Source organism: Ammospiza nelsoni, chromosome 7, assembly GCF_027579445.1.
Source record: "Ammospiza nelsoni isolate bAmmNel1 chromosome 7, bAmmNel1.pri, whole genome shotgun sequence".
NCBI lineage: Eukaryota > Metazoa > Chordata > Aves > Passeriformes > Passerellidae > Ammospiza > Ammospiza nelsoni.
Window position 1 is genome coordinate 8,238,335 of NC_080639.1, and position 27,198 is coordinate 8,265,532.

Consider the following 27,198-nt stretch of genomic DNA (forward strand, 5'->3'; position numbering starts at 1 on the left):
TCTGGGATTTATCCAACACACTTTTGGAGCAGACACAGACAATCTAACTTCCTTGGAATATATTAGTCCATGCTGCTGCTACAGAGGCTCCAAAGTAAATTCCCTACAGGGATTTTTAACTGCACCACTAAAATGTAAAAGGGTTTTTTTCCCCTAGTAACAGCAACTACAATAATGACTGTTGAATTTGGTTTTGATAATGACAGATGTTACAAAGACAAACTAGGAATGCTTAATGAGATTTTGGGTGATATATCCCAGTTTCATATATGTAACCTACTTTGAAATTTGTTAGCAATAAGACTGTTTCCTGCAACATAAGATACAGCTTTTCTTATTATATTAAATAAATTTTCTGTATGGCATCAGATTCTGTCTATAAAGTTGCTCCAATTCAGTGTCTTTATTTGAAGCATTGCAAAAAAAAAAAAAAAACAACTTCTTGTGGTGATATATAATCTTAATACATGGAGAAACAGATGAATATAATATCAGAAGAAGGGAATTTATACAAATCCCTGGCTAGGTACAATTTGTTCTCTCCCTGTTGCTATTTTATGTGTGGTTATAGAAATGTGGTTGAATAAAATGACAAAGCACTCTCTTTTGATACAATGATGGATAAAAACGCTACATTGGTTTTTACTTAAAAGTGCAATTCCCTTTTTTGAAAAAGTGCAACACCTACATGGTGTAGGAAGAGAGATTACAAAGTTCCAAAAAGAAGAATACTGAACAGACTGAATAAAACAATCAAATAAATAATGAAGTACTACTGGATTCTGATTATATTTAGAAATATAACAATGGAGGCATGGGTACCAAGGCTATTTTTTTTTTTAATACTTGAATTTTTTCAAAAACCTGTTCCTTAACTTCTACCCCTGCTTGCCCCTTTCCATCTTTTTTACTAGAATTAAAATATTCTGATTTATAAGAAGTTCAAGAAGCCCTGTTCATGTAATAGATTTTGGAAGTTACAGAAATAGGCAGCATGTCTGAATGCTCCCAACAGTATTCACAGATTCATAAAGCAAATGCTGAAGGTTCCATGTGGGTTTTAATTACAAAATATTATTAGATTCCTACATAACTTAATTTGCCACATCCAACCCGAACTGTGCTATGTCTTCAGAAGACACATCCCACTTCTGACTCCTGCTTGCCAAGGAGAGGCATCTGAGTCACCTCAGGGGCACAGATGTCAGCCCTCAAATGCACTGAATTACACCCAAAAATAGAAAAGCACCCTTAACATGCATAGAGCTGATACACAGGAATGAGCAGTAAGCAACTCTAAAGACCCTTATGTTTCTTTAGAACACTGGATTCACTCCACTCCTTTTTGAATCTCTAATTTTCTGGCTGGAGCAAATTATCTCTTGTGTTTCCCTCCTGAACCACCAGCAGTGAAATATTTTCAAAAAGAGTATTTTAAAGAACAATTTCAGAGCTCTATCCTTGCCCTCAAGTGATATTTCCACCACCCAGCAGCTACAGTACAGAACACAGAGAGCAGGATGAGATGGCAAACTAATGGCAGCCATTTGAGTATCCTCTGAATAATTAATAAATTAGATCTATGGAAACCATTTAGAATGTCTCATTAAGCCGATTAACTCCCTATTTCATGAGCAAACACTGGGTGTTCTAACAGAATGGAAGGTAGGAACTAGTACATAAATAACCATTATTAGAAGAGCTGAGATTTTTTTTTTTTTTTGGCAGAATTGCCAAGCTAGAGAGAAATTGTTACTTGAAAGTCTCAGGGAGGACTTTCAAAAATTGAGGTGACAGAAAATTAGCATGAACTATTACAGAAAAAAAAAGATAATCTGATTACATAAAAAGTGTTTGTGACAATGGAACTAATAAGAACACTATCTAATTTGTACAGGCCACAAAATACAGCAGTTGTAAATTAAAGCTACAGGTATATCTCCAGTTCTGCTGAGGATTTAGTAGCTGGGCACAGGCACAGCGGATTAAAGCGTGGCCCCTCAGGAATAAACCTGGTGCATCCAAACTGGGAAGAGCACTGACAAGAGGGGGTGCTTTAGGTGGCATTTTATCATCTGGCTGCCTGTGTAATTTCAGCATTCTCTCTGTAGTGTTTATTGCATTTTAAGTGATTAAAGAAATAAACTTCACACACAAAAAATAAACTGTACCTCTGAGTACTTAATGAGACTTTCTAAACTACTGTCGTCTCCTTATCTATTTACATGTGGACTGGCTGCAGAGGAATTAGACATTTTATGGTGTGCTGGAATTAAATTAATGATGATTATTTGGTGATGTAAAATTAATGCATTTTAATCAGCTATCATTAGTGAATACATTTGCATGCTATTCTTTTCCTCAAGTACTAAACACAGAATAAGGATGTAGCAGTTTAAATTTTGCAAATAATTGACAGTCTATTACCTAATATGTTTTCATCTACACCTGGAAAATTTCAAGAGTACAGCAGTTTATTTTCTCAGTGCACAAAAGATGATTACAGAAGAACTTAGAAAGAACATTGGTGTCTGACAGAAGTCATGTTCTGTGGCCCTATTCACTTTGCAGCTTTTCCCAGGATAACTGAAATTCACATTACATGTTCTTGAGGTGGTCCACCAAAACCCTTTAAAATCCTTCCAAAAACCTGCATCATCATGCTAGGGATGTTCTAAAATTCCTTGCTGACACCTAAAACCTTAAAAACAACATCAAACCAGTCTCACATCAAGGATGCTGATATGCAGATTATAAATCATGCTCTTTCCTAGCAGTAAGAACTATTCCTAAGAACTTGGAAGCCTTTGAGACATTTTCAACAATTAGATATTCGATTATCATAAAATTAGCCAATTATCTTAGCTCAGCTCTCTTAGCTGCTCAGTGGTAAAACAGATTTTCAAATACAGGGTTGGGGTTTTTTGCTCCTTTAAATAAGTCTCCAAATTTATGCTATTTGGATAAATCAAAAGCTGTACCTATTTTCAGCAGGCATTAGCACAAGGAAAGTTTGTCTCTTACAGAAGACCAAACTCTGCAATCATAACGGGTCCCCTCCAGTCATATTTATAAATGAATCTCCAAATTATTACTTTTATTGTCCCTGATGAGTGCTACTTTGCATTCCAGTTTCTGTTATTTATAGCACAAAGCCTCAGGGAGTGAGTACAAACAACATATGGAAGATCTACCAACTCATGCATAATCCTTCAGCTTGACTTGTGCTTCCACAGGGATTTGGGTACTAATACTGCATTATTTTCTTATTGGTCTGGAACCCTCTGAAGGCAATCCCCATTTTTCAAACTATGTGATCTTTATTCAATAAAGGAGGAAGAAAAGGAATGGAGCACAAGCTCAAGTCATCTTGTTTAGTTGGTTAAGACAACTACACAGCATTAATGTTTTCCTGATATAATTAGGAAGTTTCTTGTGTTAGCTCAACCAGCACACAGAGTGAATTTGATGTAGTTTTGGGACCAGGCTGCAGTCCCTGTTCAGCTGATTTGCATTGGTCTGATGGCATAAAGCAGACAAAAAGCCATTTTTTCAGGGCTAGAGAAACACTCAGAACAACAACAACAAGAGTGGATATTTTTTCTCCTTTAGAAAAACACCTGGAGTAAAGATCAAGGTAAGAATGCTCCTGCCCTTTTGTAATTTCTCCCAAGTCCCTTGACCCACATAAGTGCAGAGTTACACACAACACTGGGGTCTCGAAGGCATGGGGAAGATTCTGGATTTGCATCTTGCACCTGGGGGTGCCTCATTTAGGAAGGAAAGAGAAGGGGTGAGCAGGAAAGCAGGAAGAGGCACCTGAAAGAAGACAGCTGAATTTAGGGGGATTTGACCCTGCACCCTCCAGGGGCTCAACACCAAGTCCTTGTCCTGCCTGGGAATGCTGAGGCGGAGGATGCTGAGGCAGGACATAAAGATGGATTATTGCTGGTGGCTCTTGAGAAGAAACACTGGCAAGACTATGAACTGTAAGCCAAAAAATCTCTTCTCTCATTCTCAGTAAAAGAGAATTAATACTCTCAGTGGAAGACATAAAATATATCCTGTCAAAGAGAATATACTTTATTGTGCATTCCTTTAACAGCTAACAGTGTTCGCCAAGATACTTCAAACATCAAATCTGTTTGAATTAAAATGTGGTCTTTTCTGAAATGACGTTTCAGAAATGTAATAATCTCTCCTGCTACAGTTGTAACTTAAATGCCTACGACTATTCTGCCTTTGTAAATAAGCCTCAAATCCCACAAGTATTTCTTATTATTTTCCAAAGAGAAAATGGAAGCAGCTTTGTAAACTTCCCCCACCACCCCATTTTGAAAGAGATTAACAACCATATTCTGTAATATTCTGTGATATTTTCCTCCCTCTGTCTTCCCATAAGAATTATATGACCAATACCTGATGCTACCTCACAGTTGAAGGCTAATCTTTCCCCTAGGGTACCATAACACTGCTGTGGCTTATTTACAAAAAGGAAGCTGCACTCAGAAACTGTACAAATGCAATGTACTTAACCTCTTGCTCTTTCCCTCCTTCCCTCTCCCCCTCACCTGAAAACTTGATCATGGGCAACAGTTCAATGCATTTTTGAGCTACCAACATTTTCACCAAGGTCACTGGAGCCTTTTTTCCTTCTTAGCAATCAGATTTCACAATCTGTCAACCATTTTACTCACTTCAAGATGGGAACTTTTATTTGTTCACTTAAGAACAAACCCTGGCAGATAAATACAGAGGTTAATGTTCTGCTCTTGAGTACAGCTTTGCCAACAAAGGGTTTTTTCAAGCTTAGACAATGCCCTGGTCCTGATGAAATGAATATTTGCATGTTTGTCCTTATGCTTCACCATATGTCATTGCCTGCAATGATGTTGAGTAATACAGCTGTCAGATTAGCTGATATGGCAGCTACTTTAATAGATTGAACAAATAGAACCTGATCACTTTAAATTAAATATGGGCATTGCTGCCATATGGTATTTTTCAGGGCTAGAACACCGATTGCAAATACAGCCGCTGTCATAAAATAAACTAAAAATCCTAAAGAGACTATTTACATAGACATCACAATATTGTCTCTGACAAATGAAGTGGAATTTCAGGTAAGGCAACTTTGTAATCAGATTTCAGTGTCTGGGGAGAACTCATTTTGCAATTTGTTGTATGGCTGTAAAAACAACAAATAATGCATTTTATTACTTGAAAACTCCATTTCTTGAAATTACAGCTTCATTTTTATGATGAATATATCTGAATATGAAGTGTATATCAAAATATATGAAGTATGAAAATACAAGCTTTGTTTCTGAAATATGAAAGTCCTTCTCTCATTATATAAACAACTGAGTAGTTACATTGCAATTATTGCTTTTATTTTGTTTATTAATTTGTGGAATTCATTGCTCCAAGTGGCTTTGGATACCAGGAGTGTAAATGAAAGAAAATCCCTCAGGGGTAGGCTGTTCATATGCACAAACTGATGCAAGGAGCCCCAGATGAGAGGACATATCAGCTAAAATATCACTCCCATCCTTGCTCCAACAATATTTTCCTTCCCCAAGTATCAGCTATGGTCAAAGAAGTGTAACTTATGATTGTCTCATCATCTTCAGCACCCTCATTTTTCTGTTCTTCATACTAATTGGCTGAAAACTGGAGATGGGAGCTAAAGGAGACAGCTTCTGCCTCTCTGACACAAAAGCAGCAAAAGGAAAGTGTCCACAACATTTCCACTTTGTGGCAGAAAGACTGATTAAAGCCATCACTCAGGTGTACTTTTAAGTATAAAAATCACCCCATATTTCAAATTAGAGATTAACTTTCTGTGAAGATTATTTAAATGAAGAGGGGCTGTATGTCAATGTTACCAGTTGAACTAATATTAACAAATTTTTCTTTACATCCAGCACCTGGATTTGTTGCTATGAAACATGAAATTTAGTAACAATATAACATGCTTTGACAAGAGCAGTTATAGACACATCTTAAATATCCACATTTCTTTGCAAATTTCTTTTTTTTTCTACAACACTGCTCAGATTTAAATCTCTATAATGTGTTCTATTATTTGAAGTTTCCAGAAATATTTGCTAAAATCCTATTTATTTGTTACTACATAAAGTTTTCTGATATATAAACACACTGCAAATAAGAACGTAATTTTTAAATCAAAACTATAAGGGGAGAGAATTTGGAATAGTACATTTTAAGCATAATTTTCAAATCTGATAAATTATCTAAAATATAATGATGGTTAATTGTGTTCTTCCCTTTACAGACAAGACTGAGTTGCAAAGGGGAAATTCATCTTGGTTTTAGTACACAGCCCTCAGCCCAGTCTTTGAAATGAAACGAGCAGTAGAAAAATTTGGTGTAGTCCTACCCTGGACAGTGATTCAATTTTCCAAAGAGGAAAAATTGCTCTTCTGTGAAACCCTCATGCCAATATTCCCAGGTGGATCGGGGTTTAAAGGCCAGGAGGCATGCAGTGCATCATGCCAGCCCATTAATAACACTTCACCAAAGAGAACTCTTTTGTCCAACACTAAACAAAGTTTTTGCTGGTACTGATCTTAACATTGGCTCTTTATCATCAGTCAAGACCCATCAAAATCAGGATCCATTTGAGGGGAAAGCAAAGTCAAAAAGGGGGAAAGAGAAAAAGGCTGTGGGACTTGACTGCAATGTAGGTGTGCTGCATATTAATTTAAGATTAATTGAATCAGAAAGCTGTCCTGATCAGGATAGGAAGGTGGAAATCATATCTTTAAGCAAAGATTTTCTAGAAAATTATTTTAAATAATATCAGTTCAGGAATGGGCAGGAAGTTTGTCAGATGGCAAGACTTCATTGATGATATTTTCTGTAGAGGTTTTAGTTAGCACTCAGAATCCAGACAAATACAGGAGGTTATTGATTTAAGGTGTGGAGGAAGATTTCTTTTTACAGCACTGTCTTCCTCTCTCTTTCTAACCCTTCCCACTCTCAAAGAAAAGATAAAAGGCAGCAATAGGCTCTTATTTCCAAAAGCTGTCTTAGAGATAAATGAATATTATCTCAGCAGCTGCAATAAATTAATACATTGCTTAGCCATTTACAGTTCTTAGATTTTTTAAAATTATTTTTATTTTTTGTTTTATCAAAACAAATATGCAAAAACTTTCTTTCTCCCTTTCTGCCAGAAATATTTTGCTTTTTTTACCACCCATTTTGCAGCATAATGTTCATTGTCAGCTCATGGGTACACTGCTCGAAGCTTTTTTGACATTTTTGGTGTTATAAAATCTTCTAGCTACAAATCTGATCACAGTTTATAGGAAATCTGAGAAGAACTGGACAGAGACTCAAGGTAGGGGAGTGTGACCATGAAAGAAGAGCTTGAAGAACTGTATCTTGTTTTTTTGCTTGCATTCTCAAGGCTGAGATTAATCACAGCCTCATAGGTCCTTATGGTGCTGTTTGATTTTGGGGAGGTAAAAACTGTGTCCTCTTCACTACATCATATCAGTAATAATATCAGAGTATGTTAAATTCCACCCCCCCACCCCGCTTTTTTAGTATATATGAGAACTTAATTTGGAAAATCAACCAGGCTTTTGAATGTTTTCAGCTCACAGTACTGAACCCACCACCCTTCAATCCAAATAATAATCAAGTTGTGTTCACAGCTTCTCCCCATAACTCTGTGACAAAAGGGGAAGCATTTAAGCTTTTCATGGCTCAGCCTGCCAGTATCAGGCAAATTTTCTGGTTTCAAAAGGGAGTTGGGCCTATGAGAGATATAAATGAAGTAACCTGAGCTGTATGAAAGAAAAAATGTAAATACAAGCACTTCTTGAAAGCTTTACTATGAAACAGTCATTTAACTAGAGGAGTTATTTCACCTTTTTCCAATTAAACAGAGGAACAACACAGAACTGAGGTCTAAATTTCTGATCTATCAGGATGGAATAAGATTCTGGTTTTGAACAACAAGTGCTCATGACACCCTTTTGAGGCCCCTTCTGATCCTACACATATAATTCTCTAAATTTTGAGTCAATAATCCCTCTGGAGCATGCGAAGACTAAAGAAAGGCCAGGACTCTACATTATTAAGGGGTGTCCAGGTTTGGAGGTGCCAGCAAGGCAAAGTAATTAGCTTACACAGCTCAGTGTCCAAGGAACGTTCCAGATGAAAGGAGCTTTCAAACCTCTCCCTCCTCATGGGCTTTGATTCCTTTGTACTCCAGCAGTTCACAGAGAGACTTACAAGGAGAACTGGAGACCTATTGACAGCTGAGAGGAATTATTAAGGTGAACTGAAATGAAATGCCCTTGTTTCCTGCACCAGTGAACATCCCAAATGTGGCATCTCTTTTATTAGAGATGAAACTACTCTGTTATTCTCTCCATCCCACCATTCTCTGAACATTCGAGATAGCGGTTTCAATGGCAGCCAAGGACACTGAATACATTGCATTTCAGAGACAAAGGGCCCATTGTGATTGTTCACTGGTATTTCTACCCTGGAAAATTACAATGGCACAACCCATACTAAAATTAATAAATATGTAGAAGCATGTATCAGTATTATAATCATCATTTTTAAATCTTGTCTACAGTAGTGAAATATAAGAAGACACAGGATAAAATAAAAACAGTCTCAGGACACTCACTAATCAAACCACTATAATGAATTAAAAAATTAGTAAACTGGCAGTGAAGGGAATATGATTCTAATCTATTGTCCCCCCTGGAAAAAAAAAAATAAAAATCAGTTCTAAGATTGTTTTTTCCCCAAACATTTCCTTTGCTAAGAAACCTCCACAAAATTTGCCATTATGTCTATACCTTAAGTATATGATGAGTATTGGTTTGGTTATATTGGTATATAATATACTCATATTATATTGGTTATAATATGAGTATATTATGCCTTGGTTTGAATCTATTCTGTTGCATAAACAGAACTTCCAATTGTTTTTATCCCTAATAAGTGGGGGTGGGGATGTGTGTGTGTGTGTGTGTATTTTCCTTCCAAAAAACCCCCACACCAACCCAAAACCTTTATGTATTCACTGTATTCCACCAAAGTCAGAGGTATTAGAACAGATCAACAACCCAATTTTCTAGGGATTAGCTAACACAGGAAAAAAGCCATGAAGATTATGCAATTGGAAAAAAAAAGCCTATTTGGAAACTGTATAAGGCAATGATGGACAGCAAACTTTACATTCTACTGTAGAGTTCAGCACACTGTACTACAGTAATTATAAGTGCATTATCAGTCTGTTTAGTAAATTTTTCTACTGCATTCTAGTCTGTAAAACTGGCTGATTTTTACAGTTCCAGCTGACTGAAACTATTTTCTGACCTCTTGAAAGTGCCTCTTCTATATTCTGATTAACATTTGCAGAACACTTATCTTCAACAATTAGTGATTTTGGGGAAGAAAAAGAGCAAGAAGGCAGCCAAGAATCCCAAATGCACTGCTTTGGTGCTTCACAGCACCCAAATGTTCTTTAAATGATAATTCCAAATACAGCACCCTATATGCTCAATATTAATGCAATTTATACTGGTGGCCAGTTTATGCTCTGTCATGCAGAAATGTGCTTCTTTTAAAGCCTATGGCCAAGCAATAGAGTGCTTTCTAAAACAAACTTATAATTCACATTTCTTATCCAACCTGATGACACAGAGGCCCCTGAAGTCATTGTAACATGCCAGATGCAACTTCAAACGGTGCCCATTTTCTAAAATCAGCAAGCCAGAGATGAATTTTACATTTTCCTTTCACAGTAGTTGAACATTTGTTCCTCTCTTCCAAAATGGGAGGGAAAAAAAGGAATTAAAGAAATTGAAGAAAACCTAAAGCTGCTGATTTAGGAGAAAGGATTCCATCTTGTATCACTAACAGATATGCCATTAATAAACAATTAATTAATTTAAAATGCCTTTGCTTGGGAACATAGAGAACTTGACAGCATCTGAAAAAGATGCTGGATTCCCTAGTGGTCTGGATCTCACTTTTAGGCTTTTAAATTTTCTTCTCTAGGGACTTCTAAAATCTTACAGTTATGTGAAACTAAAGTGCATATAAAACATTCATAAAAGTATTATATACTTACAGTTTAAAAAGTTAATTGCTCTTTTTTAACCTAGCATCTCTTAGCAAGAAGCAGATGCATATCAAACATGGTCAAGGGCAGAAAACAATAACTAGAATCAATTTTAAACAACTTAGCAATTTCATTCTTCTTATTCTAGCTCACCATCAGTTAGGTGAAACATTACAACAAGCCAAATCCTGTAATGGAAGAAAATAACTTTTTTACATTTTTGTCATTTCTGCCTTTCAGGAAAAGCACCTGTGATCCTCTCAGAGTCCCAAAGGGGGCTCCTGACTGACACAGCAGTGAAGAGCAATCAGGCACCGACTGCTCCTTAAAAGGAGCCTTTAACGTGATCAAAAGCAGGGCAGGCTGCCAGCTTTCCTGGCAATGCCCAAAGCACAACACTCCATTACTCACACCGACCCCAAACAGGAGCCTTGGCTGTGCAGCCTGGGTGGAAATGGCAAGCAGCCCCACACAAAGCTGATTACACCATTGTTCTTTCTAACCTGCTTGATACATCAGCAGCTCGGTGTGAGTGATACCTCAAAAACATCTTTCAAACTGTTTTTAAGAATTCGTCCCCATTTAGGCTCCATCCTGCAAGCCATTGGTGCATTTGCTGCTGGAAACATGACCCATGTGGCTGGAAAATCCCAGTTGTACTACACATCAGGGTCTTAGTCAAAATGTGGCTTTTACTAGAAATTAATTTATGCACAATGACTTGATAGTGTAATTATTCTGTAATTATATTTTCTTATTGGAATTTTTTTGTTATAAGTAGCAATTACCCTAACTTGCTGTCCAAGCAGAAATGAAGACAAACTATTTGTTAAGTCCTTACAGATTTCAAGTATCCCAGGTTTTGCCTGCAATTACTCAGATATAAAGAGTTTTTATTTTCCAGCAGCTCCAATGTCACACAGTTACTTTTCCCCAAGAGTTCAGCTTCCCTAATACTCTGAAAAATGCAGTCTGCATACTTCTCTTTGAGTGCTATTTTAAACATGTTATTTAACATGCAGAATTTTTTTCTTGGGACTCTTGGGCTTTGTTGTCAGAGGTGGCCTTGGCTGGCTGTTAATTGGAGATTCCACCAGAACCACCATAAGAAGCAACAAAAGGATTAATTTAGGTACTTTTCCACAAGAAAGAAAAGACCCAAGAAAACAGTCCAAATATAATTACAAAAAAAAAAAAAAAAAGGATTGTTAAGAAGAAGGTTTTTGAAAGCCTCAGATTCCATTTGTATTTTCTAGGTCCTTGACATTACCCTCCTGTTTTGACACCCATTCAACATGTTGGTTTCCAAACCTTCCTTGACTATTATTCCATTTAGCACAGCAGCACATGAGGCCAAGATTTGAGTAGGCAGTTAACTTTTCAAAACACTTGTTTTGCACCTACCTCTCAGAAACTATTCTTAAAACTTCCTCTTTTTATTTGTTTTTTGTTTTTAAAGAAGTGTTTAATTTAAAACATTTCTTCCCTCTCAATTCTTGCAAGAACATTAGGTGAAAACAGAACTGTTACTTTCATCATCACATTCAATGAACATTCTAGTTGTAATAGGAACATTTTATGTCCTCCTCTGACTTTCTCATAAAGCATTATTTATAGAGCTTATTCACATAGTACCATTGCTTTTTCCATTCACATTCCTCTATCATCTACATTATTATAGTTTATAAATCCTTAACATGCTAGCATACAACAAAATTTTGCTGCACCTAGTGAAGAGAAAGGGATCATTTATTCACCACAAAATTCAATTCATGCCTGTCTTTTTTATCTGCTTCTAGAAATTTCTAATTCCAGCAGAGCCACCGCACAGGAAGTTCTATTTCAACAGACAAGAACATAGGAATTTTTATATTTAAAAATTATTTTTCTGGATCTTTTTGGACAAGGCCATGCAGGACTAACAAAGCTCTTCTCCTTATAACACAATACAGCAATTTAAGGAAAACTGACTGGAAAGAGAAGATTCACCAGAGCCTGAAGAAATTTTCTGTTCCATTCTGACTGCTTCTCTCTTCATGATAAATTACTGGTGCCTCTTTACAGACCCTCCCTCTCTAGTGTACCCCAAACCAGTTTGAAGAGGCGGAGATCAGCAGTATGGTGTGAGCACCACCAAGCAGGACCAATCCCAGTGCCAAACCCAGTGTGCAGTCATGGTTCCCACGTTTCATTCCCTGGTGTGTGGACAGGACTTTGTTGGGATCCTTGAGAACCAACAAGCTCTGTAATTGTTGTGGAGAGCCCCAAGCTCTCACACACTTGGGGCTGACATTACCTTGAGCAGAGGATGTGAATTGACTGGGGAACCCACATCCTGCAGAGTCCTGAAAACTCTGTGCCTGAAATTTGGCATTGCAGCATTTACTCATTGCTGCCAGTCTGTACATTTTGAAAGCCATATCTTTTACAAACTACTCTGGCCAGTTTATTGTCCTCAAAACACCACAGCTCCAACAACATCACTACATAAAATATATGTGACATTTGGCTTTGTTTTCTGCTGGATTAATGCTGTTAGATAGATGCATTCAAATAAATTTGTTTTAATGGAGACACCTTTTTAGCATTTGAGGTCTGAAGAGATAATGAATGCAGTATTCTCTTTCCTGGGGAAAGAGAATTCATTGGCAAATACAGAGCTCCATAAAATGAGCAGAAAGTGTAAGACCAATTTGACTTTCTTCTTCACCTCAAACTCATAATAGCACAGAAAGCATTCAGTTCTGTCTCTCCTCATCGAAACATTACTGAGACAAGCCATTTAATTGGAGCAGAAAAAGTTTTTTTCCCCTGAAAAACCTTCAGCCTCGGTGCACATGTTAATGTGCCTTCATTCCAATTTTCTGACAGCAAGAGTCATTGGATTTATTTCACTGAATTGCAGTAGTTCACTAGTGAATTATACTATCATTTTAAACTGATTGCATTTTCTAGGCAGATAATAGCACAATCATTAGATAAGTCCAACTCCTCATTTATCAACATCTTATTCAGGTAACTCTGAAAAGAAGAAGGTATCTTAAGACACGAGGAAAAATTAAAATACTTACAATTTACAGAGAAAATAAATTCCTGTCACATCCTTGACATGAATATCATAATACTTTCCTTTCAGACACCTATCTAAGAAAACTTACAAAGCACTGGGCAAATCTGAAACCTTCAAAGCTCAGCTGGCTTCAGGTTCTTAGGACAGGAGAAGAATTCTCAAGTTTAAATTGCTCTGCTCCACCTTGTAGCAGAGAAAGCAACCAGGAGAATATTGCTACAGGGGGGCAGGATGTCTCAACACCTGCACAGACCATACCTAGGTTCCAGAGGCTGCTGCATCATGAATTCTGTGGTAATTTGTGAGATTTCTATTGCACCAGGCAATAGAAATCTCACAAATTACCACAGAATTCATGGTGGACTGGGAGACAGGAAGCAGGAGAGAACATTTAATTACTCCCCACAGTAATAAAATAGCAAAGCAATAAAATAGTTCTTGTAATTTTTCACTATGCTTTTTCCATCATTTCTGCCACAATGGCTATCATATTTTTTTACTGCTGCTTCAAACAAATGTAGAGTTGCACTTCAGTTCACACCACCTTCTTTCCCTGCCATAGGAAGATATATTTTTTCAACCATCATCTTAAGTTTCCGCACCCTGATGATTAAAGAACACGTGGGGCAAAATGCACAGACATTAAAAATACACCAAACACCAACTGAAGCCACATGGAATATGGCTCAGAAGAGCCAGGCTGAGGCTGGGAACACACTCTTTTTACTTTACTACTCCAGGGTCAGGCTGCCACTGCTGTCACTAATAACTCACCTCCTTTATTCCCTCATTCATTCCTTCTCCAGCAAAAGCTACAGTGACAGTGGACATTGTGATACACAGAAGGAGGGAGGCTCTGATTATTGTCTAAATGCTGTGGTCAAGCAGCAGGCAAATCAAATGTACCAAGTACTCCAGGTAGACTTTGAGTTTAGGGAAAGTTTTTCTCACAATCAGGAGTTGCTAGAAAAACTTGCATTCATAATAACATATTCAAAGGTTTCACTCCCACAAGGTTAAACTCACAAATGAAAACGTTCTGCTAAGGAAATACCAGAGTGCAGAACTTCCACTAATTTAATTATTTTCTATTCTCCTGAATGCAGCACACTTGGCAAGACTGCTTATTTCAGAGTCAAGAAAGGCAAGTGTAACAATCTATAAATGCCATGTTAGGCCAGCTGCTTACACTTCTTAGACTTCTGCAGGAGCATTCATGACAAGGAGACCAGGGAATAACTGGTTTAAAACAGTTTTTTATAAAATTTTTATAAAACAACAATGAAAAATAACAAGAGAGGGAAGGAAGAAACATGGCTTAGCACAAAGCAGAAATAACAGTATTCTTAGTTAAAACAGAGAACTTTGTAGTAGGTTTGCATCCCTAACTACTTATAAGCATTAATTCACAAAAATAATTTAATCACATAGAGCTCTACATCAGCTGCAAATATTTCAAGTTAACAACATTACTTTTTTAAGAAATCCCAATTTTTTAGGGGTCTAGTAATGCAACCTATATAAACAGAACATTTTAATATTCAAGTGGAAAATGGCCATTCACACTTCAATATCCCTACAGCCACATCTATCAGAAATGTACCTTTGAACCCAGTTAATCAGGAGAGTGAATATTCCATTGGAGCATTTCCCAGTTTGGATGCAGACTGAAAGTTAACCAAAAGCAAAGGTGTGATTCCAGAGCAGGGAGGTGCAGATAGATGGGCCCAGTGAGGCAGAACATGGAACAAGTTGACCTGAGAAATCATGGAACAGGCAAACCTCTGCCAGAAATAGTGGTTTTGGGGTTTTTTCCCCACAGAAAAGGAACTTAGGGCTCCCTGGACAGGCTTTATTTTTCTATTGCACGGAGATCAGCTAATTGTGTGGGAACAATTTATAGTTGGTGGAGAGAAGTGGGAGTCAGCACAGCTGACTAAAGGTAAAAGGAAAAAAAATCTATTTGTTTCTGTGTATCATCCTACACAAAGGAAGACCAAACACATTTCAAAACAAGCATCCTTTTTGTCCTTACTGGTACTGAGTTTGAAAAAGTCTGTAATAGGAGTAGGAGTAGTTTTCACCATGGCAAGCTGTAAAATCTTGTATCCCAAGTACTCCCTGATAGGATTCTGAAAGATGCTTCAAAGATGCATTTTTGGGTTTATTTCTAGATCATGGAGGAAACAGTCCATACTCATCTCTTTCTAGTTAAATCTCACATTGTTCTTGTGTTAAATGAGCTCAGAAATAAGTTTCAGTCACTACAGAAAGAGTAATCAACTCTTTATCTGCTCTTAAGAAAAAAGTGAAGTTTTTGGTATTAAAAAAGATTTCTTTTTAATACTAGTTTGTGCTTATTTTGCTCATTAGATGCTAAGGGTTAAAAAATCCAATGTTTCATTTTTAAACAGCAATTCAAATTGATGGCAGTTCCTCAGTGGGACATGTCCCCACAGATATTAGGAATGAGGAATTTGATTTTGTTACATTTACTCTTCTAATGTTGTACAAAAGTAAAAGATGAAAAGGTAAAGGCAAATTCATCAAATGCTCACAAATCCATCTGAAAAAAGCAATTTTCTTTGCCACTTATTATCCATCAATCAATCTGAGCATCTTTTTTTTCATTTTTAAGCTGTCAAATCAAACTCCATTTGACTAAAATGAACCTTTGGAGTCAAATGCTGATATACAGTCTGATATTTCCTGGTACATATACATCATTTGGCTATTTGACTACAGCTCCCTCCTCATTTGAATGAGCTCTCATGCCTTTCTGACATGTGCCATCTTCCCTGACTATTGATATTAATGCAGCAGAATGCTAATAAACATGATTCAGAGCATAAGAGAAGAGAGGCTCACAAGGCTGTACAAGGCTCCCATCTGTTTGTTTTTACTTCCCTGGATCATCTCCCTTGTGCCACAGTTATCCAGTGCCATGAAGCTCAAAACAAGAGCTCCAGACACCAGACTTTTGCTGAGCTCTGTCCTCATCTCAGCACAGCTCATCACTCAGTGGGCATTTGGCACAAATTTGTGTGTGCATTTGTACCCACAAAACCAGCAAGAGTAAAACAAAACAAGGTGACAAAGCTGCTTGGGCCACTAAGTGTAGCAAGAGAGCTGTGCCCAGTTCTCTCCTTTCCTAAACACAATGTAAACTCACTTACCTGCACCTCAGTGCTGAACTTGGAAGGAGTGGCAGGGCTTCCCGTCTCCTGTGGAATCTCAGACTCTGTATCTGGAAGAAAGAGACTCATTCAGAGAGAGGTTTGGGAGTGTGTGAGCAGCCTGAGCAGGACAAAAAAAAATAGGGGCAAAAATGTGCTTCATTCCTTACAGCACATGAAGTAGAACAGCAATCCTGATTAATTGCCCATCTTGGTAAAAACTCCAACTGCCCCACTGCTCTGTTTCCAGCATAGTTCAAATGCTGAAAACATTGAACTTTGTTTTCAGCATTAGGGCAAAATAAAACCAGGAAAACCATATTTTACTTCTTTCCTTTTGTATATAACTTGTATCCAAGTACTTCCAGCTCAGAAGTTCTCCTGTTAATTATTAATTATCATTTTTAATTCTTAATGTAATGACTAATTGTAATTTAATCATTTTAATAGTTAATTCTTCAGCAAGTGCTACTTAGCCTGTTAATTCTTGTTTGTAACTCATATTTTATAAATAATCCTTACTCCCACTTGTCAGCAATATTTAGTAGCAGATGCTTTATAAGGCCAAATACATGACATTTCAACAATAAAACATCCAGTTCTATTGGTTAGTGCAGTGTCTTCCATAAAAATTCAGAACTAAGTTTTAATTTCATTTGGAATTCATGTCGTAGGCTCCATATGTAACTATCACCATTAGAAAACAAAACCAAACCAAGATCAAGAGCTTTGGATTAAACCAACCAGAAGTGGTCCCACTGTCCATTTTTTCTGTGCTCTACCTTAACTTGGTAAAATATTTTGCTAATTCAGGCTTAACAACACCGCCATGAACATTAACAATTAGATGGTTTACTAAGATGGAGAAAACTCATTTGGACAGAATGAGATTTTTTTTTTTCAAGCTTTGGAATTACTTGAAGTTCAGTGCTGTTCATTGTTAGAAATCAGTGTCAGGGAGCTTGATCTACCAACTCATAAACCATGGGAGGGTTAGACCCAGCTGGCAGGATTCTATTAATTGTGCAGGATTTTGAATGCTTTTGGCTGGCACAAGTCAGTCAAAGCCTTCATTTTCACATGTTTTCTCCTTCTGTTCTCTGTGGCTGCTACTCAACTTCTACTCTAACTTATTTCTGTATTACAGCTCAGTGCTATCCCATGGCTTCATTTTATTCTAGAGGTCAATTTCTGTCAAAACAGTCATTTTAAATGTAAATTTTCAAATAAATAATAATGAAAAAAAAACCCAACCCCACAACCAAATATGTTTGCAAAGTATTTGTATTCTGAGCAGAAAAATATCTCTTTTATTATGCAAGAGAGTCTTGGGCCCTCATTTCTCCTGGAATTAGAATATTTCAGTCTCAATTCCAGCAGTACATTTAGTTTATCTCTACAGTTTAGCTATGCAATTTAATCTGAGCCTTAAGCCAATTATCTAATTCTAGTGTAAACATGCAAGATATTCAACTTTATTTGGTCTGCCAGGCAGAACAGAAACCCTCAATATCTGCTGGGAATGAAACAAATGTGTGCCACCTAAAAAAAATACATGTTTGTGAAACAAAGGTATTTCTCTTTTGACTTTCATTCTGAATAGTTTATTCTCACCACAAACTGTATCTCCTGACTCTATCATGTCATTTTTTTATCCTTGTCTAGATAACATCTACCAAAGAACTGCTAAAGACAAAGAATAAACATAAATATTATTCCTAATGATAACAAAAGGACAGGGTAAGTACACAAAGATTAAACAAACAAAACCCTCTACCCAAAACCCACTTGGGGCCATTTTCTTTGATCAAGAGTCTTCACAGGGCTGTCACACCACAGAAAAAGCACAGGAATCAAAGCCATAAGAAAACCCAAAAACTGCCCAAGTCATCCTAATTTCATTTATGTGAGATTTTTCTTCAAGTACTAAAATATGTAGAACATAGTTGGGGGAGTTTACTTGTTTTTTCTAAATTCTGTGTTAGGGATTTTTTAATATTAAAATCACATTTTCCAAACAAAGCTGTAGTTGGGTTAATAATCCCTTCTTGCCTCCCTAAATATAGATTTCTGTCAAGAGCACATAGATGAGTTTTGTAAAGTTACAGGACTGGTGTTCAGATTAATGGTTCCTGTCTATCTTCCCCCTGGAATGGAGACTTTCAATAAATGCTTGAGGGATGACTATAATTGCCTCTTTTTGTTTTTAGTTATTTTACAAATATTTTATTGGCAATTCTTTGTAAATGAAGTTGCTTAACTGCGATCCAAGGTAAATGGAAACCATTCAGCTCTCAGGGGAACATAAGTGTTCTCAGGGGAAGAAAAAACCTCTTGATTTGTAGTTGAGCCTACAGATGAATCACTTTCCTGTCCTTTAACAGATTTTTGCCTCGAGCTGCTTATCTTCTGGCATTTAACCATTGCTGTTAGAGGAACCTTTAGGCAGCAAGGTCACTGCTGACCCAAGCCTTGCATGGGGGATGCTGATACTGGTCCCTCAAGTCTGGGTTGTGGTCTGGTTCTGATGCTGTCTGGCCCAGCACTGGCACAGAGTTAGATTCAGACAGCATCCACAGCACCGTGACACCCTTCAGATCCCACTCAGCTGCATCAGCTCTGAGTTGCTGACCGAAAAGGAAAATGCTTCAAGCCCATGTCCAATTGCATGAGCTTCCAGCCTTCCAGAACTGTTAGCACTCACCTTTAGAGACAGCACATTAGACTCACTTTCAGTGCCTCACCATCTGGCACTGCATCACTTCATGGGTGAGCTTTCCATTCTGCTTTGATCAAAATTAAACAGAAAGCAAAATTCATCACAAACATCGTGCTGTACACACACCATCCAAAAACAAAAAAAGATTGAAAAAACATTTGGTGCATATGTTGCATGAATAGTTTGGTGTCTGAAAAAGTTATGTTCCACACATTTTGCCAGGAAAAGTCACTGAAGTACTAGAAAAGTACACAAGTAATCAAAATCTACGTAGTTGTATTTGCAACAGAAAACAATTACTTCAGAAAATTATAATTCCTTTCCTCAGTAGTATCATCTAAAATCCTACTCATCCATGGCTAGCCTACAGTAAACTCAGTATACAGCCTAATGATTCTAGAAAGCAGTATTATTATACAGTAAAAATAATTTAAATCAATACCTACTAAATGAAAAAATACAGGTCTTTGACAGTACCTCCCCAGAGTGTGTGAAAACTACTTTTTTTATTTACCACCTCCTTTTCAAAGTAGTCTATTTTTGTGTGGATAACTAGCTGTAACAATTGGATCAGCAGTACTGTCGATCAAAGTAACTAGAATATACCAGAATAACATTCTAGAATTGTACAGCGTTAAATGAAACCAGGTCACAGTTGTGATACCAGACCAGGCATGGTTTTCTTTTTCCTAGCTTTCAGAATAATTTAAAAAAAAATTACTGTAACTACTACCTTTGCAGAGTGGTAATGCAAAAAATGCTAATTTTTTTTTAACTTGTTTTACGTGTATGTTCACAAGGGAAATAGGATTTTCCTCCAGAGAATAATTTTCCGAGAGGCAGAGAGAGAGAGTTGGCTGATAGCAAGGACTCTGTTATTTGACCAAGTAAAAACAAAAAGACAAAGCTTTAGAGATGTTCAGCATGTTTCTCAGGGCAAAGAACATCATGGTGAGGTGGAGCTGACCTCCTTGTGTGATGAGTTGCCTTTGGAGGCCAAGCACCAGGCATTTAGAGAGAGTAAAATATCCTGACCAATGCACCCCAACAACTTCTGCTCTTTAATGTATCTGCTGCAAGGAAGAAGAATATTTTTTATAGTATTCATCTTTTACATGCTGAAACATGAAGAACTGTCCATCTTTAAAACCATAAGGAAACAAGAGACTTTGCAATGATACAGTTCCTTCCTGAGAGCATTCTCTCATCCATTACTCTGCATCAGTCTACACTCTGTCACTCTAATATTTTTAAGTCTTGATAAAACTCACTTGTCATAAAAACACATCTGAAAAAATGAACTTGCATTCAAATATACTTAAAATTTAAATAGAACAACATAGATTGCAAATATTCAGTATTAAGACTGTGACATAATCACCATTTATTACAAAATTATGTTTTGTATGTTGCACAGAGTGCAACACAAGTGTACACTTTGTATATCCATGTACAGTTAGTGTACTTTAGTGTCCCTTAATCTTCTGCCTCTGTAATAGTCCTCAGGCTTTTTTATTCATCTCAAAGTGGATCCATATCTGAGTTTTGAAAAGAATCCCATCTTGCATGAGACATGAAAATATACTGCTTTTTGAGCAGCTGGCCTCTCCCTCCCCCACAATCAGTGATTTGGCTCCAGTTTGGTGCATTTCATAGCACACCTGTGTTATTGCTTGTAACTTTCAGGAACATCAGATATGTGTAGAAACTGTCCAACACATTAACTAGGAGCATCTCTATACAGTTATTTCCCTACCAGGCTATTCTTTGGAACAAACTCCCAATATTCCATCTCAGAGAAGACATGTCCCAACATGATTTGTTTTAATCACAGCACTGACAGTAGCTCTTGGAAATGAACCAGTTCGTGTTACCTCCAAGTAACCTTATCATCACTTCTGCACTGGATAATTGTTCCTGTTGTAAGTTAATTGGCAATTATGCCTAATGACACAGTACCTCAAGAATAAAACATGGATTCTTGCTTTCATTGCCTGATATTTGTTAGTAATTTGAGTTTCATAGAGTTTCTGGCATTCATTTATACACTTTATAAATGCTGATTATTAATAATTAGAGAATACTGTGGATCATAGGAATAGGAAGGAAGAAGTTGTGTCTCCCTGCCCCAGGGGAAATGTTTGTCGGCTTCTGCCTTCCCTGGCAGATGTTCTAGTCAGTGGCCTCTCATGAGAAAGACTTCACACTTCTCTGATCAATTATTTGTCTGGTATGCATGCCATTTAAACATTTTTCCTAATTCTCAATAAACATTGCTTTAAGCCAGGGGAAAGACATTGCACCTTGCTACTTTACAACAACCTGCTACACACTTAAAAGTGCTGCATTCTTGGTGTTTTAAGTTAAACACTGCAAGTTATTTCTTGTAGTAAGACTGTGGGAACCAGTAATTCCCATTTCTTTTCTGTGGAGTGGTTACTGAATGCCATGCCCTGGCTGAAAGCTAGGCCATAGTAGAGAGACTGCTGAGACTGCTTCACTTTGCTATTTCTTGGGTTTTGCTTGGGCCTTTTTTGGTTGGTTTTGTTTTTTAATATTAATATTCACTATAGCTATACGATAATAGCTAATAGTGAATTTGCTATTATTATAGTTAATAATACTATTATTCATACATGGTTCATATGATACCAATTTAAACTATTTTACCTGGAGAGGTAAACCTGCTTCAAAGCCAGCCAGGGTCACAGTTTGTGGCACGTCAGACTAGAGAAAGCACAAGCACTGGGCTGAGTGCCATGCCCTGTGCTGAGGTATTGGATTTGGCTGTGGTTTGATTTTTATCTGTCCTTGGAGCAAGGTAAGCAGGTCTCTGTCAAAAAGGGCAGCACTGGCACATCTCACACTGACTGGAGGGGAGCATCAGCCCAGCTGGGTTCCTGTGTGAAATGCTTGCAACCTCACCACAATCTGCTGTCCTGGTCAGGCAGGGACAGAAGCTGCAGCAACCCATCTCTACAGCTTTATGAAAAATCAGCAGTATATAGCCATGGAATTCAATTTTTTCATTATTATTATTATGAACAAAACATCTTATTATTTTGTCACTCCTCACACTATGGCACATGCCACAATAAAATAAGATACTGGGATGCAATCTCAATGACAATGATATTAGAGCTGGCCCACAGCTTTTTACTATTTTTGATGGAAACAAAGATCTATTCAGAAAGGCTTCCCTAACTCAGAGCAGAAATAAAAAGAGCTTATAAGTCTTGAAATTTAGCATGGCAATTCAGTGAGCAGCACTAGAACAAAAACTCAGCCCAAGATGAACAGGTCATCCCCCACCTGTTGTCACTAAAAACAAAAAGTTGATAACATGACTGGGCAACATGCTCCCTGAATTGTTAGGACCTATGCAAATTATTACACATTAAATTTGCATGATTTTTCAGGTTTATCATGTGCAAGATGATGTTACAAGGAGACAGGATTTGTCCAAAAAATAGAGATACCACTGTGCCCTTTGTGTGAATACCAAGTTTTGCAAGTTAATGTTGTTCTGCTGAAAATGCACTTGGCTTTGAACAGACCTGCCAAGGTTTTATACTCCAGTTGAAAAGCTGAACTCTATTTTAAAGGATTTACCAAACTTTCTAGTGGAATTTAAGTCAACAGTTTTATAAAAGGCATCTGAACCCAGAAAAGCAAATTTATTTGGATGTACTCAACATAGCCTCAAGTGAACCATTAAATTTTGTTCATTAGACTCACTGACATAATTTAAAACACTTCATCCAGATAAATGTTATGTCAAGCACAGTTTGATTTGTCCCCATGTGAAAAGTCCAGTCAGTAGAAGTTCAAAATGGGATTTAACAGAATGAGTAAAGTACTTTAGTGATAGCTAGCAAGAAAACCAATAAAACCTTCAGCAAGTGTATTTCTTAACCCAAAAAAGAGATCCTTATGCATGAGTAGGAAAATAGATATCCTTCTTTTCAGCTTGCACTGATATAGTAACCACACAAACCTTTAGTGAGGTTTTAAGGAGGATCCTGTTTCCCATTAAAACAAAGCTTAAAGCCACCTCAGAGCCCTTGTTTCAGTGGGTTGCTTATTTCCTTCGATAAACCAGAAAGAGGGAAACACAGAAAAGGCAATGGCTGATCTAGTGAAAGCCTGTTTTTCTGCTCCTCATATCTGAGGAGCGAGATCTTTACAGACTTAAGCTCAGGTTTCTCAGCAATGAAAGCAAAATTTAACTTTTTTTTTTTTTTTTGGGTGGGGAGTGGGGGGAGGGGAGGTATTGTCCATGCTTTTAAGAAGACAAAAACCAGTTTTGCAGAAATAGCAGAACTGATCCTACAGAATACCAGAATACCTGGATCAGCAGGCTAACAGGAGACAGTGAGGGTTGAGAAGGGTTAAGGGGATTCCAAAATGCATTTGGTGGAAATGAGAATTTCCCCTCTCTTGTACTCCACTCAGACCAACAGGACCATTTTTGCTCTGCTTTCTCTGCTCTCTGTGCTGCTCCCACACAGTTGGTGGGTGACTCCCCAGTGCCACAAATTTTACCACCCTGCTATGGTGCCTTTAAACTGCCTCATCCGTGTGAGGGCTTTATGCAACTTTTGTGAACTGAGCAATAATCTGTATTTCAGATGTACTGCTTCATCCTTAATCCTGTTTTATCATTTCCAGGTTCTGCTGGAAATCTAACTGACCTACCAGCAGAGGGACGGACAAGTTCAAAAGTAAATATCTTTTTTGATTACTGGAGAGAATATATTGCTGCCTTTTTTCCCCAGGAAAATATTAACTAACACTGCCCAAATGGTTTGATAAAAATTTGCAGTCTGCTCCTCCTGGGCTCACACATTGCACAAAGACAAGGAATGTGACATTTTTTTCATTGCCTGTTCTCAGTGATAAACAGTGAAAAGTGGGGACAGAAGGCATAGGCAGAGTGGAATATTTACTTTCCCAGGCACAGACAGAACTCCCAAGTGAAACACAGAGTGCTCTAAAATTATTTTAGAAAGCTCTCTTATCTCTTGTCCTCTGTCATTGTATTGAAAGCACTGGCAGCTTTAGTAATTTTGGACAAACCTTATCTTTTCCTGCACTCTCCTTTTCCCATGTGCTCTCTAAAGAGAGGACAGGCAAGTTTTGGGGAACTTTTAATAATAAAACTTCATTAAATCATACAAGTGTTTGTGGTGACCACTTCACTAAGCAGCTTGGGGTGTCTGCACAGATGCTCAGGCTGGAGGACTCTGCCTGAGGCTGGTTCAGTACCCAGCAGTTTAACACAATTTTAGCTTTCAGAGGGCTCTGGCAGTGATGCATTCTTGGGAAGAGGCCATTTAACCTGCCTTAATTTTTGAGGCTGACCATGCTGTTTTACTTCTTCTCTCCAGAAATCCATGCCAGACTTCACAAGTGCTATTTGGCAGAACTGCCTCCTATAAAATGAACATATTTCTGTGAAGAACTCCCTTTAGGGAGGTACAGGTTTCTGTGCAAGAACAACATTCATAGCAATGGGGAACAAATAAACATGGACTTTTTTGCTTGCTGAGTTCTGCACTTAACCCAAACTAGCACTCATTTGGCTGCCTGCCACTGCAGTGTGGCTGTTCATGCATCCCTTTACCAACCAGCATTTTCTCATCATATTGGTCCATAACACTTCCATATGTTCCATATGCTTTAATGGCAAAACTAAAAAAAAGTCCAAAAATATAAAAGTGAACACATGTGAATTTTCCCAACTAAAACTACTTCAAAAAAATAAGCAATTTTCAAGAGAGGTTAAGGCTACCTGAAGACACTTGCAGTGGAAATGTTGAGCTTCTTAATCCTCAAGACCAGTTTGAAATAAAGAAACATGATCAAAAGATAGATTTTACCCTGATTTTAAAGCCTGAAAATTCTGTGGGCTTCATGCAAGACACAGCTTAGTCAGCTCCCAGTTGAGATATAGAAAAAGTTTGCATCTTTCAAGTCAATTCTGTCTGCATGTGCACTTTGAAAATCAGTTTCTGTGCTCTCATTCAGATTCATATTTCAAGCCTGGCAAGAAAATGAACTTTTCACTCTTCATTTTACTCCTCCAGGGTCTAGCTAGTCTGGAATTCTTTGACAGTCAGGTATCCAGAGATTAATTAGGGAGAGAAAACACTCTTCCATATTGAATCCAAAACAGAAACACAAACACTCAACTCTCCTTCTAAAAAAATAGAATTTGAAGCACAGCAATGTTTTCTACACAATCAGCCAATTGGAATCAGTGGAATTCTTTCCTCTCCATTTGCTGTGAGTCTCCACATTCCCAGGCAGGCAGACTTGGCTGTCTCAGAAATAAGCACTGTGCATTTGAGCCTCAATATTCCCCTTCTTTCAACCTGCTGTTAAATTTCAGACCACAAATTAAATATAAATCTCTCAGTACAGCAACTCTTTTGAGAAGAATGGGCAGTACAAAATATTTACGTATTCTGTACCAAAGAAAAAAATTGGTACCATCTCACTTTTCTTTTTCCCCTAGTAGAAACACAAAACAAAGTTTTACAAGTCTATACCTCTAGGAGGTCCAACAGAAACCTGTGTTAGCAGGCCATGTGAAACAAAAGACACTATTGATAAATGTGGCACTATATTTTAAATACCCAACTGATTCAGATCCTTGGATATCTTCAACTAAATAAACATTTAGAAAACAATGTCCTCAATATTAGCATTATAACAGCAATTACAATATACTTCATAGAGAAAATGATTGGGTTTACAATAAAAAAAATTGGGTTTACAAAAATAAAATTTATGTAGTTAAAGAGAGCTAGAAATGTAAGTATAGGATTTCTTGGTTTTTTTCCTCTCTGACTCAGAATGGAAATGGGGATTAAAAGGGAAAAAATACTTAGAAAAGGGATATGAAAAAGGAAAAGGTTTATCTGTTTTATGGGTAGATCTTTACAGTAAACCAAATTATTCCACTGTACCCAGAGGTCCCCTCTATGTTCTTTACCTTTTCTTGAAAAAGTACAAAAAAAGTAAAAATGCAAATTTAAAGAAAAAAAAAATTGCAATTCTAAGGACACTATACAATCCCTGGAGTTTAATAGACAGTAAGAAGACCGAGCACACAATAGCTTTAAAAATTATCCTACATTTACACATACATACAGCATTGTGTGTTTGAAGTATCTGAAGAAACTTGAAGTTATATATGAAATGTAAGGAATTTAAATTTTCATGCTTCATGAGTGTAAGGCTTGTTCTAATTGCCGTGGTTGGGAAGCAAGTAGACCCAGGAGGCAGTAACTGGATTCACTCCATTACACAGTTTTATGGACTTTTCTCTCTGAGTTTTCTGTCACTGGACAAGCTGCAAGAGTGCATAAACCAAGAGTCTTCTGCAATGTAAAGCTTATATTCCTATAAAAGCTGAGTTTGGCATTATCTTTATACTTTATCCTATCAACTACTCATTCATGTTCAAGTGAAAGAAAACAGTTCTGCACTGCATTTTAGCAGAAAACTGTATCTGTGGACATACAAACATCACAGAACCAGCACAAGTTATGTAACATCTGCTATCTGGCACAAGCCCATTATAAGCACATCTGAAAATAAATTAATAACAATGATAATAATAATAGTAGTAGTAGTAGATAAACCCTGGAACAAACTGAAGAGCCACAGATCTTTGGGACATTTAAGGCCGCTCAAATAAAGATTCTGAAATTTTTCAAAAATATTTCTGTTCAATTACATCAGTATGGAATATTTTGGTTGGTAAATAACTCACCCAAAGTGCTTCCCTAGTGAAGTGAAACAAAGATAAAAGCACACTGATCTAAAAACCAAATTAAATTAGAGCTACTGTATCATGAAGACATGAATAAAGCATATTTAAATAAGAATGCACAATAATAGGAAGTATAATGCTACCAGAATTATTCCTATTATGCACATCCTTTACTAGACAAGGGATATGAAAATATCCTTAGAGAGGCCATCTCAATAAGACTCAAAGAGCCTCGAAATGTATGCTGTTTATTGTTACTTAAAGTATAGCAGGAAAATGAACCTTAAGTCCTGAAAAAATGAAAATTATCTTTTACATCTCCTCCTC

The 27,198-nt window shown here is 37.2% G+C and overlaps 1 long non-coding RNA gene across 1 annotated transcript in view; it reads right to left on the bottom strand.

Moving 5' to 3' along the window:
* Positions 1–27,198, bottom strand: part of LOC132075746 (uncharacterized) — a 173,000-nt gene that overhangs the window by 2,832 nt on the left and 142,970 nt on the right. The window contains exon 2 of the long non-coding RNA XR_009418813.1: positions 16,370–16,440. This is a non-coding gene — a long non-coding RNA (uncharacterized LOC132075746). The remainder of the gene's footprint in view (positions 1–16,369; positions 16,441–27,198) is intronic.